This window comes from Drosophila ananassae, assembly GCF_017639315.1.
Source record: "Drosophila ananassae strain 14024-0371.13 chromosome Y unlocalized genomic scaffold, ASM1763931v2 tig00000092, whole genome shotgun sequence".
Taxonomy (NCBI): Eukaryota; Metazoa; Arthropoda; class Insecta; order Diptera; family Drosophilidae; genus Drosophila; species Drosophila ananassae.
In genome coordinates this window covers 600,143-627,738 of record NW_025319055.1, presented here as the reverse complement: position 1 = coordinate 627,738, position 27,596 = coordinate 600,143, and positions in this window count along the sequence as shown.

The window sequence follows — 27,596 nt, the reverse complement described above, 5'->3', positions numbered from 1 at the left end:
AAGTCTTCCGCGTCCGGCGTTCCCGCCACTACTTTCATCGCGGTCCCTAGGAAGTCTAAGCTTCTTGCTACCCTATGATGAATCAAGAGTTTCTGCATGTGAGACTAAGGGAACATGTTGGACATCCCGTTAGTTTCTTCTATGATGCGCCTATATTCCGAGAGATTCGCTGAATGTTTCCATACTAGAATTCGGCCATCAACGATGGGAATGTATTTAGCTTTAGAATTGTCCGTGACGCGTGCCGATGTTTTGGTAAAAAGGAAAATCAGGGATATGGTTGTGAACCTGTAATTTGGAAGTGCTGTAAGTTTGTTGAAATTGGGTAGCCCACCACCAAAGCGTGATTAAAATAATGGAAGCAAAACTTATGCCAAGTGGCTACAAAAAATGGATAATAAAAATTTTAAAAATTATCAGGCGAGGGATAATATAGTCACGCTCGGCCTACCTAAGGTTGTCTTAGGTAGACCCTCCCCTTAATGAGGACTGTGGTCCCAAAGTCCGCTTCAACGGTTTTTTCTTCACACAAAGGTGAGAGTTTGTTGCCCATGCATTTGTTGGGCTTCACTAGGATTTTTTCGCCAACCTCGAACACTCTATTGTGTCGGGAAGCGTTTTCCCTGTTTCGGAGCTTGTCCTGAGCTATTTTAATCTTATCCTGTATTTCGTATTGTGGCCCATTTGATTGAGTCTGAACCACGTAAGCCGGAATGGATAGATTTATTGTATTTGGTTGTAGCCAGTAGGATCAGCTCTTCGGTATCGCTAATGTCTTTGACGATTTTGAGGCAAGCTCTACAAGAGTGCTGTGGAATTGTTCCACCTGTCCGTTTGAGACACTGTGGAGGGGCGGAGCATTTGAAATGCTAACGCTGAAATGGTTTTCCAGCATGGCCACGATGGTTCGTTGTCGCAATATACGACCTTTGCCCTAGGGAAAATGTTCATCAGCTGTAGTAGCGCTGGTTTGAGGTCCTCTATGGATCTAGAGTGAACCGGTTGGACGACGGCAAATTTCGAGAATTTGTCGTGCGCTTAAGGAAATACGTTTTATCCGTGGAGAAGATGTCTATGTGTAGCATTTCTCCTACATGAGATGGGATTGGTGTTTCGCCAAACTCCTATTTTTGAATGTCTGTCGTATTTAGTTTTGGCGCAAGTCCTGCAGGAATCGACTATTTCGTTCACCATTTTGGTCATTTTCGGAGAGTGCCTGCTTCACGTTTTCTTGGGCAGACCTGTGGGCTCTGTTGTGCTCGACAGTGAGAATCTCCCGCCTCTCGTCAATTGAAAAAATATCCGTTACTCGGTTTTTGCAGTGCCAATATTTGGTGGTAGGGACTTGCCGAACCAACTTGTCCTATACCATTGCTAGCGTGTGCAAATCGCAATGGACGGCGTTTCCGCCTTTAGGAACTATCACGTCCGCGAGCTCCTCCAGCAATGACTCCTCGCAAGTGAAGTCAATGTTATGCCGTCTCTTGTTTCCAAAGAGAACAAAGCTGCGTTTTGACGAAAAGCGGGCTTCCTCCAGAGTTATCTGGTTTTGGAAGCAATTGAGAGGTTTGTCCGTGGATGGGATAGTGTGGATTAGGGACAGCTCACTGTGAATTGTGGCCGCGCTTGAAAATGCCTCTTCCTCTTCTACAACGTTGAGTTGTTGCCTCGAGAGGGCATCTGCAACGAGGTTGTCTTTGCCAGGCATGTAATGAACATTGGCACCACACTCATCGATGCATTCTTTCCACCTTTTAATTTTCGTGTTTGTAGATATGTAGATAATGTCTACAGTGTAGACATTTATGTCTTTGACCCCATATAGGTAGTGACGAAGCTTTTCTAGAGCCCAAACTATGGCTAACAGCTCCCTCTAGAGAGACAGCAGCTCTAGAGATCATAGTAATGGGTCGTCCCATTTGGGAAAGCACTGCGCCAATACCGTAAGCTGGGGCATCTGTCGCAATATCAAATGCCAATTTTTAATCGGGGTATCTGAGGATGACATCCTCAGAGGCCAGCATGTTTCGAAGCTTTTCAAAGGCCAGCCGTTGTGGCTCGGTAAACTGTACCTGGATGTTTCTGGATCTGTATCTGCTGACATTTCCATGTTCCCCTTTTAGGATGCTCGAAATGGGCTTAGCTATTGATGCAAAATCTTTGATAAAGCACCTACAGTAGCTAGCCAAGCCCATGAATGACCTTACTTCAAATACGTTTTTAGGCTCCGGGAATTCCTTGATGGACCGGACCTTTTCTGGGTCTGTTCTAGTCCCTTCGCTGGTGACTATAATCCCCAAAAAATTAACGCTTTTTTTGAAGAAGACCGATTTCAGCACCGACACTCTCATGTTGGCGTCGTGCAGGCTCTTTAGTACCCAGTCTACGTGCCGTATGTGGGCGTTTTCGTCCTCTGAGAAAACGATAACATCATCGAGATAGACATAGCAAAATTTGCCAATCTTCTCTCGCAGTATGTCGTCGATGGTTCTTTGGAAGAAGCTGGCAGCATTCCTCAACCCGAATGGCAGTCGGCGAAACTCGTATTTCCCCCGTTTACGGAAAAGAAAGTTTTTTCACGGTCACGTTCCGCCAGTGTAATTTGGTGGTAGCCAGACTTCAAATCGAGCGTTGTGAAGTACTTGTCCTTGCCTAAATTCCCTAGTATCATAGAAATAATTGGCATGGGGTAGCGATCCGGTATTGTCCTCTCATTTAACTTTCGAAAGTCTAATACCAACCGCATTTTACGGTTGCCAGACTCGTCGGTGCCCTTTTTGTCTACTACCCATATTGGGTTATATTGGGTTATAGTAGGGGGATCTCGACTTCAGGATCATGCTTCTGGATCATGCTTCTGGATCATGGGTAACGCCTCATTTGGGTTCGCGAAGGCATTTTTCCTGTCGCTTAGCATTTTTGAAAATGCTTTTCTGACTGAAGGTGGTGCACTGGAGCAGTCCACTTCAGTAAAATTTACGTTGGGGCATGCTTGGAATTCTAGCTTTTCTATTTCGGAACCCCATTTGAGGTGTCCGGAAGCTTGGCAAAGCGATGCCCCTGCCTGTTTTAACAGGTTGTGGGGGTCGCTCGTTGGTTCAAAGCAAAAAACAAAAAAAAATAAGGAAAAAAAAAAGAAAACAAAAAATAGTAAACAAAAAACATATGGTCTTATTTACCCCTTGAACGCAATGCAGCTAATTAAAAATATCGATAGGCTCAGCTGACCCCAATTGACATTCACCCCCCACCACAGCTGCTCCCCTTTTTGGGTATTCACCCACCCACGTAGGCACCTGTCAAAAAGTGACAACCAAATGCTAACGCTGAAATGGTTTTCCAGCATGGCCACGATGGTTCGTTGTCGCAATATACGACCTTTGCCCTAGGGAAAATGTTCATCAGCTGTAGTAGCGCTGGTTTGAGGTCCTCTATGGATCTAGAGTGAACCGGTTGGACGACGGTAAATTTCGAGAATTTGTCGTGCGCGTAAGGAAATACGTTTTATCCGTGGAGAAGATGTCTATGTGTAGCATTTCTCCTACATGAGATGGGATTGGTGTTTCGCCAAACTCCTATTTTTGAATGTCTGTCGTATTTAGTTTTGGCGCAAGTCCTGCAGGAATCGACTATTTCGTTCGCCATTTTGGTCATTTTCGGAGAGTACCTGCTTCACGTTTTCTTGGGCAGACCTGTGGGCTCTGGTGTGCTCGACAGTGAGAATCTCCCGCCTCTCGTCAATTGAAAAAATATCCGTTACTCGGTTTTTGCAGTGCCAATATTTGGTGGTAGGGACTTGCCGAACCAATTTGTCCTGTACCATTGCTAGCGTGTGCAAATCGCAATGGATGGCGTTTCCGCCTTTAGGCATTTCCTGTCTGCCACCTGATTTCACTTTTATTCTGAATCTCGCTGCGGGCAGACCTGTGCATCTGTGCTAAAAAAATTTTTTAAACCAGTGACCCAACCTCGTGGAGGAGAAAATTAGTGTGTGATTTTTATAAGAATAGAGGTGAGAAAATATTGAGCTCCTTGCCATTCCCTGCATTGGCTTAGTGTTTATTTTCCCGTTTAGCGGATTTTTGTCGCTGGATGACCCTCGGTGCCCGTGGATTTGGAGGCACCACCTGGCCCAACCCCGGCATCCATCATAAGCACCAGCATCACCACCAAACTTCAGGGATTATTTTTACGACCGTCGCCGAAATTCCGCCGGCAAAATCAACCCCTCTGCCTGTGGAGTCTTGGATTTTTTTTATGTATTTTTTTTATATAAAAAAATTACAAATATCACGTAACTACAACTATCAAATATCCCCGCGAGAGAGGACAGAAAATCCAGCAATTTCGAATACCCTTTAAACTTCAAAATTCAAATTCAAAAGTTTAATTTTCAAATCATATAGTTTACCAAATGAAAAAGAAGAAGAAAAAGGGAAACAAAAAAAAAATCCATAATTATCAATTTTTATATCATTTTCTGAAAAGTCTTGAATTATTATTTCTAAGCAATCCCATTAAAAAAAAAAAAAATTACTTGTTAAGCCCCAAACCTGAATTATTATCTTTAATTATCTTTAATTAACTTTAAGTATCTTTAATTATTATTATCTTTACTATTGAATTGTTCTAAATACCGCCACATTAATATTAATTATCATCGAAAATATCTTTTTATGGTTAATGAAAACCACCTTATGTTAATTTATTTTATAAGAGATTTTCCTGAATTATAACGTTAACTAAAATGAATTTATATTAGACCTTTTGTTTGGGCACCGGAAGTAATCTCGCCACCCATGCAGTTAAATAACGGTTAGCCACCTCAAACATCTTAGCCAAGGAATTTTCTTTTTTTCTTCACCCCCAACACAATGCTATTTAGGAATCCTTCTCCCAGGACCCTTCCTATTCGATCTACGACGATTCGCGTGACGACCATGTCCATACTGAAGGTACAAGAACCACTCCCACTTTCCCTGAGCACGGCTGGAGCCTGTTAGTAGATCGAAGTACCTTCAGGACATGTGCCAAACCGTTACAGAAATATGGCGCCCAACGTGGGGCAACGACGCGGCTTTAATTATCCTTTAAGGATATTCGAAAATATAAAGTTTCAATGCCCGATTTCCTTTAACCTTTTCTTACCCCGAATAGTATTTTTTTTTTGATTTTTTTTCCTCTTCATTCAAAGTCAATTCTTTAATTTATTTTTTTGTTTGATTAAGTTTTTTTTAATTGAGATTGTTCATGCTCCTAAGCTGGGAGTGTGTCCCTCTTCAAGGAAGTTAATCAAACAAACTTCTATAGTATTTTTTTGTGGAGATTTTGTTTTTTTTGATTGAGATTGCTCACGCTTCGCAAGTATAGAGTCTGTTCCTCTTCAAAAACAAGCGAAACTCCAGTAGTAATTGTTCATTCCGGTTTTATTTTTATATTTCGACTTGAATTGAGATTTTTTTGTTTTCGCAAGCTGGAAGCGGATTACTCTTCAAGAAAGAAATTCATTTAAATTTTATTAGAATCTTTTGGTCAGTTTTGGATTGAGATGGTACAAGCTTTGGACGAACGGAGCTTTTCCCTCTCCAAATAAGACATTTGAAATTAAATAAATAATTTTAGTTCCTTGGCTAGGAAGAATAAAATAAAAAAAATGGGCTTTTAACTAATGGCGAGAGTTCTGAAGGATAAGTCCCAATTCAAATTTATAAACAATAATTTGATAACGAAAATTGATAATTCACCTTTATTGATCAACAGTACCCATACATATATAATTTCTTTACGTAACAAAACATCCATTACCCCACTAAAATTATTAGGCAAATTTAAAGTAACAATTATAATAATCATTCAATATCATGGCGGTTAGACGAAGTCTTGAAAATATCCCTGCATTGTCACAGCCTAGGGAATCTCATATTTGCACCATTTGCAATGAAGCTAATGAGGAAGCAGAATGGACTATAACCGCATGTAGGCATCAATTCCATTTGAGGTGTCTCACAACTTGGCTTGAAACCAACGCCACTTGTCCACTCTGCAGAAGGGCATGTAGTAGAAGCGAGTTAGGGAATCCTGAAGCAGGTGAGGCCCGACAGTTGATCGAGGTAGTGCCATCGACTGGCAATAGTCCGCGTACAGGCACCATTCCGCGTACACGGCCTCAGACCAGGCAGGGCTTTCGTAATAATCGAGTTGCCACCACCATTCCCAGGGTAACTCGGAATACCATGCAGAATCCCGAAAGGGCGAACCATACGCGAAGTTCTTCAGCTGGCAACGGCGTCTCAGAAGAGCGGGTACACCAAATAATAGCAGGGGCCTTAGAAAATCAGATGTCGAGCTTGGCAGCGTCAATCTCTAATCAAATTAGTGCCACAATGGCAAATTTAAATTTGGGTCCAAGTCGTAGAGGATCACGGGGCGAAATTCCACTCGAATGGGATAATGAGGTACCCAGTTTTGTGTCTAGGGGTAACCCACCTCGCGATAATTTCCGAGAAAACGTTCCGTCAAGAAATCGTTTAAGCAATCACTCAGTAGACAGACCAGATAGAGTATCTAGCGTAATTTCAAACTGGAACCTCAAATTTAGCGGATCCAATGGGCAAATCCCTATCGAGGATTTTATATATCGAGTGAATATTTTAACCACTCAGTGTCTAGATGGAAATTATGATTTGCTGTTTCAATTTGCAAACTTATTATTTACGGGTCCGGCATTGAAGTTTTATTGGCGAGTACATCGGTCTCCCGATCTCACAAATTGGTTTTGTTTGTGTGACCGACTAAAGGAAAGATATCAGGATCAACGATCAGATCGCGATATCAAAGAATCTCTACGACGTCGGAAGCAGGGAAACACCGAAACCTTTGATGACTTCCTAGATTCGATTTTAGGGATCGCGGACGCGTTAAGAGATCCGTTGTCTGACTCCGAAATAACGGAAGAGGTCCGACATAACTGACGCGAACTACGATGTGGCCCTTAACCTATTGCGCAATCGTTTTAGTAATCGGCGTTTAATATTTCACTCTCACATTAATGAGATTCTGCAGCTTCGTGTGGTCGAGCCAGGGTCTGTTGCTACGTTGCGGGAGCTATCGGATCGGTTCAATGGGCATAGGCGGGCTCTTATGAGTTCCGGATCAGCTGCCGAGATCCAAGGATGTTTGCTTATCCAGATTATCCTGCAGAAGTTGGATCCAGCCACAAGGGCCAAGTGGGAAGACACTCTCGCCGGAAGCAACGACAGCCTTCCGTCTTGGGAGTCCATGGCACGATTCTTGGAGCAAAGGTGCCGGACTCTTGAATGCGTCGACTTTTCTTTGGCGGCGTATCCACTAGCTAACCAAGTTGGCCGTGGTAGATATTCGAATAACCGATCGTCGTGCATGGTTATTAACGCCCGTCCTGCTCTATGCGCCCTGTGTGGTATTTCGGTGCACGAGCTTCCTTCTTGTTCAAAGTTTAGTGCTTTGACAATTGAGGAACGGTACGACGAAGTGCGGCGTCTGACTCGCTGTTTTGTTTGTCTGGAGGATGGCCATCTCGCTCGCGGATGCTCAGCTTCCCGCTGCTCGACGTGCAATCACCGTCATCATTTTCTGTTGCACCCTCGCGGGCAGGTTTCACCCGCACGAGTCTCACGTCCCATCGGAGTAGTTGCTGGTGCGAACCCATCCCGCTCAATTAACCCTGTTGTGACCCAGGATCGCAATGCTGAGCTAGTGCTCCTGCCAACAGCAAATGTACTCGCTCCACAACGGTGGCCGGTTTCGGCGGCGCTGGATTTGAAACAGATGGAGCATCCGTTAATGCGTGCTTGAAGTCCCGCCTTAGCACATATTCAGTGGAAATTGAGGCTTGTATAATTAGATGTAGATAATAAGTAGAATTTTATGAAGTCTAGTATAAGTTAGTTTAGGGCGGAGCGGGAGCGCAAGTGAATCTCTCACTTGCGCTCTCCCATGAATTCGCCCCGCTTCGCCGCACTAGATAAGCTAGGCTTAAGGTTTGTTAATATGAAATATAACCGAATTTATAACGTCGAAGAGTGCACGCATTTTTGTTTTCGGTCGTTTTTTTCGCAATTTAATTATTTCTACAGCCACCAATTTTTTCCTTTCGTTTTCGCGACGAGATAAAATAATCTCGATAAACATTTTGGCGCCCCCGGGTGGACTGTAGTATAATTAAATAAATAAAAAAGCAACAAAAAATAGTGACAGTGACACATAACATATATAATATATATATTACATATTTACATACATATATTCAAAAACAAAAAGAGTTGCTCGCGACGGTTGTGCCAGTGAATTCAAAACACAAATTAAAGAATTCTCCGCGTCGCGAAACAAACTTCTACATAGCTGCTACTGGAAGGATTCGTCGTCCCCATGCACTGCACCTGCATCAATTGTGAAAGGAAAGTGGCCGCAGGATTAAAGGATCCGAAAGCAGAAACCCAGGTATTTGTGCAAAAAATTGAAAGTTGAGATAAGACAAATTAAAATCCGTCTTGTGCTGGAATATTGCACCCTCCTTTCAATTCTTGGCGCATACGTACGTAGAAAAAATAGTAGAGCAAAAATAAATAACAACATATATAAAAATTCTAAAATTTTAATTATAAATATATGTGCTAACCTAAATGTACTGCCTGTGGATAAAATAAAAAAGACAATATTTTATATTATTTGCAATCACTGTCGCCCCCTACCCTTCCTTCTCAAATTTACAAATCTTCAAATTAAATACTAAAGTACAGCCAGAAAATTATTTTATTTATTACAGATAAAATAAAGGTGCATATATATTTGGTATACATGCAGCGATAATATTCTCGTTTTCGTTTCCCACCGTTATCCACCGTACCGGTCTGCCAAGTGACGCGCTCCCCTACAATTTGGTCGAGCATATTGGTTTCGGTGTCATTGGCGACCAACTATTTTTTTGGATACTCTGTGCCTCGACTATCAATAATTCGTTATCAATTAATTAATCAATTTAGATTTGGTTAAATTTAATAAATTATTTATTATATTTAAATAAGATTAATTAATTATTTTCGTTTTCGCATTTTCTTGTTGTTGAATTAAATATCAATAAATTTTTAAATAAATTTTAGAAAAATTTAATAAATAAAAATTTAATAAATTTTTAATTTTAATATTTTAAAATTAATAAAAAATTTTAAATAAATTATTAAATCTTAAATTTGCATTGTTTTCGTTTTTGTATTGAAAAAACAAATTTTTTAAAATGGAAAGTACTAAACAAAAACTTAATTCCACGACTCTTATTGACTTAAAAAAAAGATTAAATGTCAAAGTTAAAAGCATTCGCCGGTTGGAGGAACGTTTGGAAGATGGATCACTTCCTCTAAACAAAACCGAGCTAGAATGCAGGCTTCAGGTTTTAGATGAGGCAATTTCTAAAGCAAATGAGTTGCAAGACCAGATCGAGCAAATAGATGAAATGGATGATTTCGGAGCCGAGTTGGAAGAATTAGGAATAACTACGAAGGCAAGGATTATGTCCTTATGTAATGCCTTGAATTCAGCTGAAGACTCCCGTTCAGCTACTGCAATTTCTGCAGCCCCAACTCGAGCTCGACTTCCTAGTTTGGCATTGCCAAAATTCAGTGGAAATTATTCGGATTTCAAAAATTTCATAAGTCTTTTCGAGACATTAGTTGACAAAGATGTGAACATTCCAGTTATCGAGAAATTTAATTATTTAATTTCTTGCCTCTCTGGTGAAGCCTTAGGAACTGTCAAGGCATTCCAGGTCACCGAGAGTAATTACGCCAAAGCTATCGCTAGTTTAAAAAGAGTTTATGATAACGAATGTCTCATCTTTGCGAACCAAATACGTCAACTGTTCAGCCTTCCGAAAATTTCCCAGCCGTCTGCGTCGTCCTTGAGGGGTCTCATCGACACTGTATCATCAATTTATGGATCACTATTATCCATAGGAGATGATACTAAAATTGCAAACTCAATGATTATTCATTTAGTTTTGAGTAGAGTGGATCCAGTGACCAAGCAAAAATGGGAAGAGTCACTGGATTATGAGGAATTGCCGCTGTGGTCCGATTTCGAAAAAATACTAAATCGTAGATACCAGCATCTGTCCGCTGAAGAGACTGGCAAACCAAAACAAGAAAGAACTGGGTTCGGCAAGCAACTAAATAGAACCTCGTTGGCTTGTTCTTCTACCAACGCCAAACCAGCTTGCAGTTATTGTAACGCGAACAACCATTTTTTGGCCCAGTGTAGTCCGTTCGCTCGCTTTGCTGTAATGCAAGGGTTTGAGTTTGTTAAGTCAGCCTCCCTATGTTTGAATTGTCTGCGAAAAGGTCACACGGTAGCGAATTGTAAATCGACCAGGTGCCAAATCTGTTCAAGATCGCTCCATAAACTTCTGCACCGATTTACAGTGACCGAAAATAGCTTAGCATTACCATCACCCACACAAAATCCTCCTCCAGAGTTAACGAATGATGGCCCTTCTACTTCACATGCTTTGCATGCGTCGTCTGTAGAAAGGGTTTTGTTAGCAACGTCGATCGGAGGCGTTCGCACAAAAAATGGTGAGCACATCTTGGCCCGAGCATTACTTGACTCAGGGTCACAAATGAATTTTATTACAGAAGATCTTGCTCAACGCTTACAGATCCGTAGGGAGGAATCGTGCATCAAACTAATTCACAAGTTAAGAAAAAGATACACACCGTGGTGAAGTCGAGAGTCAATGGTAGCGAGTTTCCGTTCGACTTTTGGGTTTTGAAAACCATTTCAGGCTATCACCCTGATCAGTTAGTGAACGTAAAAGATTGGACCCTACCAAAGAACTTGCCGTTAGCAGACCCATATTTCTACAAACCTCAGCGATAGATATGCTAATTGGAGCTGAGTCATTTTTCGAATTGTTGTCCGTTGGCCAAATAAAACAAGGTCCGAACCATCCCATCCTTCAAAAAACTCTCTTTGGGTGGATAGTATCGGGAAAATATCTGGCAAATTCCTCAACTCCTCCACAGCCAGTCTCTAGTCTGAATTGCCAAGAGGAAGTATTAGAGTCAATAGACAAAAACTTGAAAAAATTCTGGTCGTTGGAAGAAGTTCCATCTTCTAAAAAGATGTTGTCGCCAGAACAAGAGCTATGTGAGGAACATTATCGGAAGACTACAAGAATTCTGCCCTCAGGTCGATTTGAAGTTAAACTTCGATTTAAGTCGGATCCAAGCGTTTTGGGCAATTCATTCGAGATAGCCAAACGCCGATTCCTGTCGCTCGAGAGAAGATTATCTCGAGATCCGAACTTAAAGAAAATGTATTTGGAATTTATGGAAGAATACGAATCCCTAGGCCATATGTCCCCTGCAAGCAATGACGTTCTTGCTTCTCCACACTACGTCATACCCCACCAGTGTGTCTTGCGGCCGCAAAGTACAACGACCAAACTTCGAGTCGTTTTCGATGCGTCCTGCAAGACATCCACACAAAAGTGTTTAAATGAGTTGTTGATGGTGGGTCCAACAATTCAGGAAGAGCTTTACTCAACTCTTCTTAGATTTCGGCTAAACAAATTCGCTCTGGTAGCCGACATAAAAAAGATGTATCGTCAAGTGATGGTAAATGAAGCAGATCGACGATACCAGTTGATAGTTTGGAGAAAAGACCCGTCTGAGTCCTTGAAATTGTGCAAGCTCAACACCGTTACGTATGGCACTGCACCAGCCCCATTCCTGGCCATAAGGTGTTTGAAGAGGTTGAGTGAATCCGCGAAAAATACATTCCCTCGAGCTGCTAAAGTTATTGGGTCTGACTTTTACGTCGACGACATGTTAACGGGTGCTGGTTGCGTGGAGGAGCTAAAGACAATTAAGTCTGAAGTAACTCAGGTTCTTCAAAACGCTGGGTTTGAATTGAGCAAGTGGTTTTCAAACTCGCCTGAAGTTACTGCATCCGAGAGCACGGTTAAGCCAATAACACTTTCGGACTCAGAGCTGACAAAAACATTAGGAATCGTTTGGGTTCCTAAAGATGATGTATTTAAATTCGAAATTGATATGTCAGTCATGGGTCAAAGGGCGACTAAGCGGAATATTCTTTCGGTGACGTCAAAGCTTTTTGACCCTCTTGGCTTATTAAGCCCGATCCTTATTAAAGGAAAGATCCTGTTACAGGAACTTTGGCTTAATAAGCTAGATTGGGATGAGTCCATTCCACTGCACTTGGAAACCGCATGGAACAAGATTCAGCTTGCCTTGTCACAGTTAGAAGAGATCTCAATACCGAGATTTGTGATGAGTGAGCCAATGTCACCAATTGAAATTCATGCCTTTTCTGACGCATCGATGAGAGCCTATGGAGCCTGCGTCTATATCCGTTGCAAATCTGCAGAAGGTAGTAAAGTCTCATTGTTGACAGCAAAGTCGAAAGTAGCGCCGCTCAAGACAAAGACGCTCCCCCGTCTTGAGTTATGTGCCGCTCACCTTCTCGCGGACCTCTGTCGCAAAATAAAACCTCTTATCAAAGCACCGATCGAACGAAGTGTATATTGGTCAGATTCGGAAGTTTGTCTTCATTGGATTCGTTCCCATCCATCGTCGTTGTCAACGTTCGTATCAAATAGAGTTGCTGAGATTCAAGAGTGGTCAGAGGATAGCACGTGGCGGCATGTACCAACTAAACAGAACCCGGCAGATATTGTGTCAAGAGGTGGAGACGTAAAGGAAACGATAGAATCAATTTGGTTCACAGGTCCATCGTTTTTAACGGAGCCGGAAGATAAGTGGCCAACGAGCCCTTGGTTTGATCCGTCACCAGAGATTTTGCAGATGGAAGCAAAGAAGAGTGCGGTCGGACTGACTGCAATGGTCTCTACCTCATATTTGTTGGAAGTGATAGAAGGATTTTCCTCTCACTTAAAACTGCTGCGAGTGTTCGTTTACATGGTCCGCTTTATAAAGAAATGTAAAAAATTAGTAGTTCCTTCTGATAATGTACCTTCCCCTGTCGAATATCGAGACGCGTTTAATAAAATTGTCCAGATAGTCCAAGAGCACGAGTATCAAGTGGAAATTAAAAATGTTAGAAAAAATCTTGTTGTTAGCCCAAGCCTACAGAAGCTAAGTCCGTTTGTCCATGAAACCTCTCAGGCTGGGCTTACCTTTTCGTTGTTGCGGGTCGGGGGGCGACTAGCTAATGCTCCTATTTCGTACGATGCCAAGTTTCCAGTATTGTTGACGAAGCGCTCTCAATTTGTTCAGAGCTACGTCCGATACTTGCACGAGTCGAATTTTCATGTGGGTCCACGAGCACTAGTGAGTCTCTTGCGACAGCGCGTTTGGATAGTAAACGCGCAGGAAGTCTGCAGTCAGATAGTGCGGTCATGCATACGATGTTTTAAATGCAAGCCTCATCTGATGACTCAAATCATGGGAGATTTACCCCTAGATCGAGTTCGTGCTCTCCGCCCATTTTCCATATGTGGCGTGGATTTCTGTGGCCCTATTGAGACGACCTTGAAAATTCGTGGTAGGCCACCATACAAGTCCTACATTGCCCTGTTTGTTTGTTTTTCGTCTAAAGCAGTACATTTAGAAGTAGTTTCCGATCTGTCAACTGATTCCTTTCTATTGGCTTTTCAAAGGTTCGTTGGGCGCCGAGGATGTCCGCAGACCGTGCACTGCGACAACGCGACGAACTTCGTCGGAGCGAGTCGCCACTTCGCGGCACTGCGGCACCAGATCGAGAGCGAAGCGGACGAGCTGCGGCAATACGCATCAAAAAAAGGATGCATATTTGCGTTCATACCGCCGCGGGCTCCGCACATGGGCGGACTATGGGAGGCAGGTGTGAAGTCTGCAAAGAACCTACTCCTACGAGCGGTGGGCAGCGCGAAGTTGACCGCAGAGGAGCTGCAGACCGTCCTCGTTGGAGTCGAGGCCGTCCTGAACTCGAGGCCCCTGGGCGCCCTCAGTCAGGACCCAAGCGACGGCGAGGCGCTGACTCCCGGGCACCTGTTGACAGGCGGGCCGCTCATCGCCCCACCAGCACCGCGGACCCCGGACCAGCAGGGTCTAACGTGCTTGCGGCGATGGCGGCTTGTCTCGTCAATCAAGCAAATGTTTTGGCAGCGTTGGTCCCGGGAGTACGTCTTGGGCCTACAGGCGCGGTCGCAGTGGCAGCGGGAGCAGGAGGACGCCAGGAAGGGCGATCTGGTCCTGGTCGCCGAGGACGACCAGCCGCCCCAGCAGTGGATCACCGCCAGGGTCGTCGAGACTCACGCCGGCGCGGACGGAAGGGTCAGGGTCGCCGACGTCAGGACGAGTAGAGGAGCATTGTTTCGGAGAGCAGTCCACAAGCTGGCAAGGCTGCCAATAGTTGAAGCCTAAGGAAGGCCTTCAACGGGGCCGGTGTATAATTAGATGTAGATAATAAGTAGAATTTTATGAAGTGTAGTATAAGTTAGTTTAGGGCGGAGCGGGAGCGCAAGTGAATCTCTCACTTGCGCTCTCCCATGAATTCGCCCCGCTTCGCCGCACTAGATAAGCTAGGCTTAAGGTTTGTTAATATGAAATATAACCGAATTTATAACGTCGAAGAGTGCACGCATTTTTGTTTTCGGTCGTTTTTTTCGCAATTTAATTATTTCTACAGGCACCAATTTTTTCCTTTCGTTTTCGCGACGAGATAAAATAATCTCGATAAACAAGGCTGTTGTGGCTTCACATATAACGGACTATCAGCCTAGCCAGGACATAGATGCTTCGGGCTGGAAGATTCCTGGCAATATGGACCTAGCTGACCCCAACTTCCACAAAACGCAGCGAGTGGACTTGCTGATTGGAGCCGGCTTATTCTTTGACCTGTTGTCGGCTGGCCAAATCCAGTTAGGTCACGGACTCCCAATTGTGGTAGGGAGGACAACCCATGGAATAACCTCTGCAATAATGTGACTGCTGCCCCTTCCAAAATTGTTATTGAAGGCCCACCCTTCAATGGGGGGAGGATGTTGGGCCAAGCAGCCACCAAAGATTGCATATAAAATGATAATAATATGCTAAGCTGCAGCTGTTGTTATCAGAATGTTTCGTCTCTGTTTTGTCCCCAGTTTCGCATGCGCTTTATTGTTTTTTGTAGCGTATGCGCTTTGGGGAGCTTTGGTTGAGCTTCTGCGCAAGCTCTTGGTTTGGCGTTTGTTGTGATTTGGAGTTGATTGGAGCCGCATAGATTAGGGTTAAATTGAACCAAAAATAAATATATTGAACCCTGATTTGAAACGCGTGTATTTATTCGGCTGCTATTAAAAACTACTAATAGCATAACAATAATCTTAGGGCGGAATTGAAACACGAGTTGTTGCATGTTCCAACACCAACCTTGGCGGCGTTGCGCACTGAATGCCACAGGCATGAAGAGTTCTTCAAAGGATTTCGTTCTTCAAAGGAAGATTTTGATGGCGACCAGGAATCAAATGAAGTTTGTGCCATTCGTTCGACGGACAAAATCAAATGTTGGAACTGTGACGAAATAGGACATCGTTATCAAGATTGTTTAAAAACTCGTCGCATATTTTGTTATGGGTGTGGGTCGATTAACACCTATAAGCCCAATTGTTCGAAATGTCATCCCGGGTCGGAAAACCGATCTCGGGATATTCGCCAAAACCATTAAGCGAATATCCTTTTCAAATCTCGGAACCAATCAAATCAGAACTCGATGAAGACGAACTTAACGTAAACCCTATCAAATTTACTCCCTATCATAGACGTTTAGACAAACCACTATCGGACGGTGAAAATAAGGACAGTTTAACAGCCTCAAGAGTTAAAAGTCGTAGCGCTGAGCGCATTCAAAATTATTTTAGAAACGTTCAGGAGCTGAAGAAAGTCGTAATTTCATCACTCTTACACAAGCATAACGACATTCGTCCATTTTCACAAATACAAATATTAGGTCAACCATATTTAGCTCTGCTGGATAGCGGAGCCAACAAAAGTGTAATAGGTGGTGCTTTAGCAAAACGCATACTGGCGGAGAAAAATAATTTTAAGTCCCGAAAAGGGATGGTAAAAACCGCCGATGGGCAAATGCAGAATATCGCTGGAGTGATCACCGTATCATTGACTTTTAACACCAAGCATGACAACATAGAGTTTCTAATAGTACCGTCAATAAATCAGGATGTTATTTGCGGCATGGATTTCTGGAAGAAATTCGGAATTTCCTTATCTTTAGTGGGAAATATAAGTGAGATAAACCAAACGGAAGGCGAAACGGAAAAAGACCAAATTCATCTTTCTCCTTCGGAGAAGCGTCGTTTAAAATCGGTAATAAATTCTTTTCCGTCCTTTGAGGTAGACGGGTTAGGGAAAACTTCTCTAGTAGAACATTCTATCGACACAGGGGAGGCCAAACCTATCAAACAGAGATTTTATCCTTTATCCCCTGCCAGGGAAAAACTTTTATGTGAAGAAATTGATAGAATGATCGCACAAGATGTAATTGAAGAAGCACCTTCATCAGCGTGGTCATCACCAGTAACGCTGTTAGTAAAACCAAACAAGGTTCGATTCTGTCTAGACGCAAGGAAACTAAATTCAGTCACCATAAAAGATGCTTATCCGATGCCTATATTAGAAGGGTTGTTGAGTCGATTGCCACCCGTGCACAGTATTTCGAAAATTGATCTCAAAGATGCCTTTTGGCAAATCGAGTTAGATTCTCAATCAAGGGCGAAAACAGCGTTCACAGTCCCCAATCGACCGTTGTATCAATTCAAACGTATGCCATTTGGATTGTCCAATGCGCCGCAGACTCTCTGTCGACTAATGGATATGGTGATTCCATATAATATGAAATCTCATGTTCTAGTTTACCTTGACGATTTATTAGTTCTATCTTCAACATTTGAGGATCATCTGAAACACTTAGCCGAAGTAGCTGCCCAACTTCGAAAGGCGGGGTTGACCATAAATGTCGCGAAAAGTCAATTTGGCTTGAAACAAGTACAGTACTTGGGTTTCATAGTAGGAGAAGGAACGTTGCAAACCAACACTGAGAAGGTTAGAGCAGTAGCCGAATTTCCCGTTCCCAGTACTCAGAAACAGCTAAGGCGGTTTTTGGGAATGACTGGTTGGTACCAGCGGTTCTTATCCCAATACTCCACCGTAATATTTCCACTAACGAAGCTCTTAGGAAAGAAGGCGTTCAAATGGAATGAGCAAGCTCAATCCGCATTTGAAGAAATAAAAAAGAGACTATGTTCAGCACCTCTATTAATGCACCCCAACTATGAAAAGCCTTTCATTGTCCAATGTGACGCATCTTTTCATGGAGTGGGAGCGGTACTCGCTCAGTTAGATGACAACAACGTAGAAAGACCAATTGCCTACATGTCAAAGAAATTAAACAAGGCTCAGCGTAATTATACCGTAACCGAAATAGAGTGTTTGGCTGTTGTTTTGGCAGTTTTGAAGTTTCGAATGTACATCGAAGGGCATCCCTTCAAAATTGTTACGGATCATGCCAGTTTACGGTGGTTAATGAAACAGACCGATCTTAGTGGTAGATTGGCCCGATGGGCACTCAAATTACAACGATACACCTTTCAAATTGAACATCGTAAGGGATCGCAGAATATAGTTCCCGATGCGCTTTCTCGTTCTTTCGAAGAACCGGATGCGGTAAATGCTATTGAGTTAGAGCTTTCACCAACAATTGACTTAACGTCAAGTGCCTTTCAATCCGAAGAATACACGGCACTAAAAGACAAGTTTATCGAAGCCGAATTACCCGATTTCCAGGTTATCGACAATTTCCTTTACCATCGAAATTGCTTTTCCACAACTGGAAATAGAGATGAGGTTTGGAAATTGTACGTTCCAACTGCCCTGCGAGAGGATGTTATCCGCTCTAGTCATGATCAGCCTTCTTCGGCACATGGGGGCGTAGCCAAATGTTTGGAACGTATCCGACGAAATTTCTTTTGGCCAGGATTGGCTTCAGACGTTCGGCAATATATTGCAAAATGTGAATTGTGTAGGACGTCAAAGTATCCAAATCATAGCCAAAGACCACCTATGGGAAGCCAGATCATCAGTGAACGACCTTTTCAAAGATTGTATATTGATTTTATAGGGCCTTTTCCACGATCGAAAAAAGGCAATATAGGTATTTTCATCATTCTTGATCACTTCTCCAAGTTTACTTTTCTAAAGCCTGTTCGGAAGTTTTCGTCCCAGATCATTATCGACTTCTTAAGGGATGAGATCTTTGCGTGTTTCGGAGTTCCCGAATCCATTGTAAGTGACAATGGATCGCAATTCAAAAGTCATGAGTTTGCAGCCTTTCTTACTAAGTATGGTATTAAGCATATCTGCACTGCATCGTACGCTCCTCAAGCTAATGCCGCCGAACGAGTTAATCGCTCCATTAACGCAGCGCTCCGAACCTATGTACGTCATAATCAGAGAGAGTGGGATATCATCCTGCCCAGTATAAACTGCGCGTTGAGAAACTCCATACATCAATCAGTCGGAGCTGATCCTTACCGTATTGTGTTTGGTCAGTACATGATAACGCATGGAAAGGATTACACGTTGCTTAGGAAGTTAGATCTGTTAAATAGTGGAGCAGGACATATAGAAAGAGAAGACGAATTTACAAACATTCGTGATGATATTGGGAAATACTTAAAAAGGGCATTCTCGAAAAATAGAAGGACGTACGATCTGAGAGCAAGACCAAAATCGTTTGAAGTAGGGGAAGAGGTTATTAAACGAAATTTTCAGCTTAGTAATTTGGCATCGAATTTTAATGCTAAATTGGGGCCAATCGGCATCAAAGCCAGGATAAAACAGAAAGTTGGCTCTGCCATTTATAGATTGGAAGACCTTAAGGGGAAGGAGCTAGGCAATTTTCATGCTATGGATATCTGGAAGGCCTAATTCAAACTCGCCGACCTTTTTCAGCTTTTATTTAGGCATGACTACCAAAATAAAACCTGTGATGTGGGGGTCGCTCGTTGGTTCAAAGCAAAAAAAAATAAAAATAAAAAAATTGTTTAAACCAGTGACCCAACCTCGTGAAGGAGAAAATTAGTGTGTGATTTTTATAAGAATAGAGGTGAGAAAATATTGAGCTCCTTGCCATTCCCTGCATTGGCTTAGTGTTTATTTTCCCGTTTAGCGGATTTTTGTCGCTGGATGACCCTCGATGCCCGTGGATTTGGAGGCACCACCTGGCCCAACCCCGGCATCCATCATAAGCACCAGCATCACCACCAAACTTCAGGGATTATTTTTACGACCGTCGCCGAAATTCCGCCGGCAAAATCAACCCCTCTGCCTGTGGAGTCTTGGATTTTTTTTATGTATTTTTTTTATATAAAAAAATTACAAATATCACGTAACTACAACTATCAAATATCCCCGCGAGAGAGGACAGAAAATCCAGCAATTTCGAATACCCTTTAAACTTCAAAATTCAAATTCAAAAGTTTAATTTTCAAATCTTATAGTTTACCAAATGAAAAAGAAGAAGAAAAAGGGGAAAAAAAAAAAATTCATAATTATCAATTTTTATATCATTTTCTGAAAAGTCTTGAATTATTATTTCTAAGCAATCCCATTTAAAAAAAAAAAATTACTTGTTAAGCCCCAAACCTGAATTATTATCTTTAACTAGCAGTACCCTGCCACGTTTCGCTGTGGCATATTGTTGTTGCACGCATAAAAAATAAGTCAAACAAAAAAGAATAATTTTCAAATTAATTAAATTCTGTAATACTTGTGGGTATACAATATTCTTTGTTTCTCCTCCTTAATCATTCATTATTATTTTTGTATTTTAGTACATAGGTTGCTCTTCACTTAAGCACCTTGTGATACACGACATTTTTTGTTTTATTATCAGGCGCAAAAACAAACAACGCAGATGGTCTTCCGACCCGTGAACATGCCACGTATAATTGACCATGGGAAAAACATGAATGTTCTAGATTTAAACCACAAACTTTTAAGATGTTCATGAAGCAGACACTGCAAGTCTTGAAGAATTGCTCGCTTCATTCCTGCATTGATCCCTAGGCGTCGATCAAGTTGTTCTTCCATGTTGCCCATGAAATATATTTGTAAAAATTTATTCTGTGTATCTTCGAAAGGTAGTAATGATCCAATTCGATGGTGAATCTGTCCTTGTATCTACAAAATAAAAACCAGATTCTTTAACTACATTCTATGTAAGTACAAAAATAAATACCTTAAATGTCGGATTAAAACCTCCTTCTTCGATAATGTCTGCCCCAAATGACGTCATTTGGAAACAACTATTGTATTTTCGAGTATTTGCAAGAAAGTGGCGTGATTCTGAGCAATGAATACAATGGCTCTTGTGGCGGAGTCAACACTGGCAATTTCACTTTACCATTAACGCAGCATAATCCAGGCGTTTCTCCGGAAAACTTTAATGCACCACAATACTCGCAAACAACGTCCATTTGCCCAATGCAAACGCTAGGATGCAAGCTGTAATCATTGCTGCAATCGTATCGAAACGCAGCTCGATTCAAATCAGCTAAATATCTGCGTCGCAAATTGAAATCTATTTGAGAAGCACGAAGTCGAGCCATACTATTGCGGCGCTGTTCACGTGCAATTTCTCGTTCTTCTTCAGTCCTTTCATATGCAATATTTTGTATTGTTCTTGCATTACGGCTTTGTCGGGAAAGATTCGACCGTCTTGGTCGCGGCATTATTAATTAAACTTCACTTCACTTCAATCCACTTGTTAATTATTTATTTAATAGAAATAGTTTTAATATTGATTTCAGCGCAACACAATCTTTTTGGTTCGTTGTTAAATTTGAGAGCCTGACTATGAATTTGACTTCGTTTGTAACTGACATTTTGACATTTGGCATTTTCTTCTTAGCTGTCTGCCTAAATAAAAAAGTATGGGCCAGGGAGGAAAGGGAGGAACGCTGTCGAACGGGACAAAAAGTATCCTATGTCCTTCTCCTGGCTCTAAGCTACCTCCCTACCAATTTTCACTCAAATCTGTTCTTCCGTTCTTGATTTATAAGTTGTGTAACATAAAACACGATGTTCTTTTATATATATAGATTATCTTTATTTAAATTTAAGTATCTTTAATTATTATTATCTTTACTATTGAATTGTTCTAAATATCGCCACATTAATATTAATTATCATCGAAAATATCTTTTTACGGTTAATGAAAACCACCTTATGTTAATTTATTTTATAAGAGATTTTCCTGAATTATAACGTTAACTAAAATGAATTTATATTAGACCTTTTGTTTGGGCACCGGAAGTAATCTCGCCACCCATGCAGTTAAATAACGGTTAGCCACCTCAAACATCTTAGCCAAGGAATTTTCTTTTTTTCTTCACCCCCAACACAATGCTATTTAGGAATCCTTCTCCCAGGACCCTTCCTATTCGATCTACGACGACTCGCGTGACGACCATGTCCATACTGAAGGTACAAGAACCACTCCCACTTTCCCTGAGCACGGCTGGAGCCTGTTAGTAGATCGAAGTACCTTCAGGACATGTGCCAAACCGTTACAAGGTCAAGGCCGATGATGGCATCAAAGGAGGACAAATCTGGTAAGATGAAGAACGTGGCCTTCAAGTTGATAGGGATATGAAGCATTTTTTTGTGATGGTGGTAACGCCATGGATAGAATGTATCGAAAATGGCGAATCCACTGGGCGTACGCCTTTCAACCCCTCGTATGGACGGATGCAATTTTTTGACGCGCCTGTGTCTATTTGAAGCTTCATTTTTAGCCCCGCTACTCTTCGTCTGATGACGGGTAGCAGGGACTTGTCCCTAAAAAATTAATGACGTCCGAATCATATTCCTTAATGGAGTCGTCGTCAATTTCTTGAGCCGCGTCTGAAGCTGCGGCGGTATATTTCACCCCGGATTCACCTGCGCCCTGCACGACGTGGTTAACCCTCTGCCTTTTGTGAGGGCCCGATCGATCGGACTCTGGCGGCTTCCTGTTTTGGTACGCCGGGGCTAGAGACGGCTTGAGCATCCTGGAAAGTGATGGATCAATGTCCATGGGTTCAGGGGTGCCTCCGCTGTGTGTGGCGGAGTGCACTTGTGACTTGTATGGCTTGGCGTAGTACGGATTTTTGCCAGTATTTGTCTGGGCATTCGCCGGCGCAGGAGCCTGACGGTGTTCTTGTGTTTTCGGATATTGTTTTTTAATAAAAAATTTTTATCCTTGTCCTCCTGGCTTCTGGCAACGAAGCCGCGAAGGAGTACCTCTCGTGGTTAGATTCTATTTCTTGTGCCAAAGCGAGGGCTGAAGGCATATCTTTCGGCTTTGCCGAAAAGAGGACATCCGTAAGTCTACGCTTAAGTCCCGAGATAAAAACTCGAAGTGCGTCGTCCCGGAATTTGTCACACCAAACCTTTGCCGCCGAGGCTTCGTAAGACATGGTGGCTTTGTTGGAGAGCAAGGTCAGTTTTTTCTCGACCTCGTCATAGTACTGCAGTAGGGTCATTTATCCCTGCCTGAGAGTACCCATCTCCTGCTCGATAACGTGAATCTGACGCTTATCACTGTACGTAAAGTCGAGTCGATTTATAATCGCGTCGAAATTCAGCACAGTGCCAAACGAGGATAGCACGCCATCGGGCCTCTTATTTTACTCCTAATAATTATAACGGCCTGATAATGGCGAGAGCTATTTATATAGTTACTGTTGAGCTACCAGCGTTTTGGTAGCGGCCGAATTAATAGACAAGGTTCAATTTTATAATTCAATTTATTATGGGACAATTTAACCCCAAAACAAATTCCGCGGCCGATCCAAAACAATGCCGAATAACAAGTGCATAAAACCTAAGAGCTTGCGCAGAAGCTCCACCAAAGCTCCCAAAGTGAATGCGCTACAAAAGAACAACAAAGCGCATGCGAATCTGGAAGAAACAAAGAATATGGAACAGCTGATAACGGGCAATTAGTGGACCGCTGCGGCTGGTTACACTGAGAGAACTAAATAGGAATAATTATGATATTTGATGCTGGCACAAGTCCCAACATCCTCCCCCCGTTGAATTCCATCTTTCAACAAAAACTCCTTAGGGGCATGGGACAGCTTTATCACATAATATTGCTGATGATCTCAAGGTCCATAATTCTCAGTTGCAGGCTGCCGTGTCTATCCAGATCCAGAGAGCGTTCGATCCAGGCGTCAATAGAGTGACGAGAGTGGAAGGAAACTTAAAAATTATGATTGAAGGATCGGGAGCCTTCACGGCTGGAGCAGCAGCCACCTTGGCAGCAGCAGACGGCGGCAGCAGCGATGCGGACGACCTCCCCCCATTGGAAGGGTGCAGGCTAGAGTCAAGAATGGAGTCAGACCTGGGCGCTGACTTAATCGGCAACGGTGACAATAATCCAAATCCCGGGCCAGATGAGGGATTAAGTACCGCAGCTTCAGAAAATCCATCGCAGACAACTGCCAGATGCGACGTGGAAATAGCGACCACAGGGGGAGCGGTGGATGGCAGGGGCACTGATGAAACGCAATTGGACGCGTCCTGGCTATCGTGATCGTTGTTCAGGTTTCGCTCCAATTTCAAATCCTGAGAAGCCGATTGGATGTCGCGGTTTAGCGAAGAATCCTGACTGCATGAGCGACGATTTACCAAGAGACCCGGAGCAATGGGACCAGTGGTGCCGTCGAGACGAGTGGAGTGTTCAGGCACCCTCATGAAGTACCTTGCCATTCCCACCTGAATATCAATGCGCACATCAGCGGCAAGCTGGGAAAACTTCCAGAATAATTCGCTCCCAATTTCACTAGAGCTCAATCGCTCTAACTCATCTTGGTAGGGTGACAGGGATCGCATGGGCTGAGCCGTCGTTTTGCACTATTGCTTTTCCAAGTAGTGGGAAGGTGAGAGGTACGCGGGGACTCAGCCTCCGCTAAGACACAAAGAGAAAAACAAAAATAACAAAGTGCCACACAGTTTGTTATCGTATTCCCAACTGTATCGTATTCCCAAAAATGGAGTGGGGAGACAAAACGGAAAAGGAAAATAAATAACCAAGACTGCGCAGCTAATACCAAGAATTTTTGTGTAACAAAAGAGACATATAAAAGCTGAATTAAATGCACACAATTATATGAATTATTTTTGATTGGGAATTAACTTTTGCGTTGTTGTATAACAGTGTTTATTTATTTATTCACACAGAAAAAAAATATGCAAACAAAATTGGGAAATAAATATCCCAAAAATGGTTTATAAAAAATTTGTATAAAATTTTTATTGTTTATAAAAAAAAAATTGTATAAAAATACGATGCTAAACCGTCAGCCAATTAATGGAAATTAACTAATGTAACAAAATTTTAAAGGGGCTACAGTTTTTTAGCTGTCAGTGTAATACAATTTCACAACTTTTCTTTATTTTTTATTTAACAAAAAACCAATGCAGACGTGAAGGATTTATGGGTGAAAGTGCTCACTTACATGATTTTACGATGGGAGCCAATTAATTAAATTAAGGTGTAAGGATAGTTGTATGTCCGTTGCTGGAGAGGATGTTTTCAGTAGAGGGTGATATGATATCCCTGGCGGTTGCCTAGGGTTCTTCCTACTCGCTAGAAGTTATGTTGGGAGTTACTAACTCCGTTGATACCGCCCTTGAGGCTGAGTATCCAATCTTACAAGTGAATTGAATTTTACGGCTTGTGCCGGAGTTATGTGAAGGAGTTCTTTATTGTGTGAGACTCAAGTGTAAACTGAAACTTAAAGCTAACTAAAAATATATTTCATAGCGGCCATGCAAATATGCAGTGTTCGCCGGCTATGCACGAGCTTCCGGCCAGACGCTGTGTCAGCAGTTGGGCCAGAGCGAGCTCTTAAGTAATCGGACATTGCCGTTGCGCGGTTAACTTCAGTTAACTTACATATATTCTTTATCAGGATCACCTCCTGAGTCGATATAAGCATGTCCGTCTGTCTGTATGACTGGCAAGCAAGTCTATGACTGGCAAGCAGTATATAAGTCGGAATGAGATCGGTCGACTACATCCTATAGCTGCCATCCCAGTCGGACTTTTCGGTGCTAGCAGCGTTTCGGTGCATTCCGGCAGGCATCTTTCGTACCTTGTTCTCACCCACCCCGAGTTGAGAGAGGGAATTTGTTCTCTCAACATAGATTTCGCTCTCAAAAAACTGGACTTAGAAAATTTTTGTCTCGCTTGGGACTTAGAAAAATTTATGCGTGGGACTTTTAACTTAGAAAAAATTATTTCATGAACAATTCAACGCATATTATTTAAGTTTACCAATTTATGTTCTATAATAATTTTATTGAAGTACAAAATTTAAACATAGCTCAATATTTAATGAAAAATATTATTTATAAAAGGAATTTTTTTTTTTTACATTAACTGAGGGCAGCAAAAAAATAATCCCGCGTAATTAGTGTGCGTTTTGTGCAGCGTTTTTAAGCTAAATCAACCCAAATCGAAACGGTCACATAGGGTTGTTAGTAGTGCGTCGCATTGGTTTATTATTGTGAAATGGTAAGTTACTGCTCCGTTCATTCAATTATTTATATTTTATTGTGTTGATAATGATAAATAAACGTTATTTCTTTAAACAATTATTTTCAGTTCTGGCTGTACTAGAAATTTGGACGTCTCAATATCTTTATTTGTAAGAATCTTAAACAATTTGTTTTTCTTTTTAATTTATTTTCAGCTTTTTGTTATTTCTTTTTTTATCTTTTCAGTTTTATTTTTTAAGATCAATAAATAATATCCTATTATATATTTATCCTATAATTATTAATAAATAAATATGACAAACAACGCACTTCGAATTTAGTAAAAATCAATGGGCATGGTTGGGAAAAACAAAAACAAAAACCAAAAGCAAAGCAAAAAGCAAGGGAAATTTTTTTTCAACCAGAATTTCCCTGGGTGAGATTTCGCGCCGATCTCCCCTAGCCGGTAAGCTTGCGGGTAGGGGAGACCTGCCTTCTTTTTCCGATCGCCAAGCATATTGATACTCGCTCCGCTGGGTGAGAAAAGCGGCCACGCCAATGTAAATCGGAATGATGGTTTTCCGCAGATGGGAGTGCGCCGCGCACTCCCATTTCCTACCGCGGGATGCGCGTTTGGCGAGAGCCAGGCACGACTGGGATATAACTAATTGATCGGAAATTCCATAACTTTGGTGTTTTTTAAATTAGATGGTTAAGACTATCCACACATCATATAGCTATTATAGAACGTCCGGAATTAGCATAACTTTGGTGCTTTTAAAGTTATAACGATGGGACTTTGTACAGATTCCATTTTGAGTAAAGAAATTTGCCAAATTTTATAAGGATCGACCGACTAGGTTAGGTTAGGTTAGGGCGGTGATGCAAGGGGGTCATAGAACACCCCCTCACTTCCACTTGAGCCGCAAGGGCTCCTTGTGCTGCCGCTGGAGCAAGGGTTTCACCGAGATGCTACCCCCCCCTTCCTGTCTACCACGGTGCGTATAAATGCCTAGACTTCCTATGGCGGCCCATGGTCCCAGCCTGCTTTTTTTATGAAGGCGACCAGTCCGCGTGGAGAGATCTCTGAGAGATCGCTAAGGTCCGAGAGTTCTTGGGACCCAAAGTGTTTGAGCCTGCTGCGTCCAAGTGCCGGGCAGTGGCATAAGAGGTGCGATACCGATTCTACCTCCTCTTCATCCCTGCAGCTCCTGCAGAAATAATTGTGAGGGACTGCAAGCCTGGCCGCGTGCTCGCCTATTAGCCAGTGCCCAGTGATTGCCCCAATCGCTAGGCTGCATTCCGGTCTAGTCAGAGCAATGAGTCTCGCCGATCTTTTCTGAGAGCGTGTCGGCCAGATCAAACGTGATGTTCTACAGGTCTGGAGATTACTCCATTTCCTATTGGCTGCCAGGTCGAAAAACTCCCTGCACTTTAGCCTGCAAGTAGCCAAGGGTATGCCTACAAGTTCTTTCTCCGGTAGGAGAGGGTTGGTAGTCCCTGCCCTAGCTAGTTCATCTGCAGCACAGTTTCCCTCGTGGTCCCTGTGACCGGGAACCCAGATGAGGTAGATGTCAAGCTGTTCAGCCATCTCGTTGAGAGATCTGCGACAGTCATTGACTGTCCTGGAGTTGGATGCGAATCCGTCAAGTGCCTTGAGCGCTGCTTGACTATCTGAGAAGATACATATTGTACCCCGATTTCCCCTTAGAGCTGGGGATTCAAGTGCTTCCTTAATGGCTACTACTTCAGCCTGGAACACACTGCAGTGGTCAGGGAGTCTGAAGGACTCCTTTAGGCTCAGATGCTCGCAAAAATAACCGCCTCCCACCTGGCCGTTAAGTTTTGATCCATCTGTATAGATATGAATGGAGCCCTCCGGTCCCGGTATCCGGGCTTCCCATTCCTCCCTCGAGGGGATTAAGACTTTGTAGTTAGTAGTGGGTTGGTCGACGGGCACACAGTAATCCGTACCCCCCTCAGGCATGAAGTGTTGTAGGTCCAGTCTGGTATGACCGA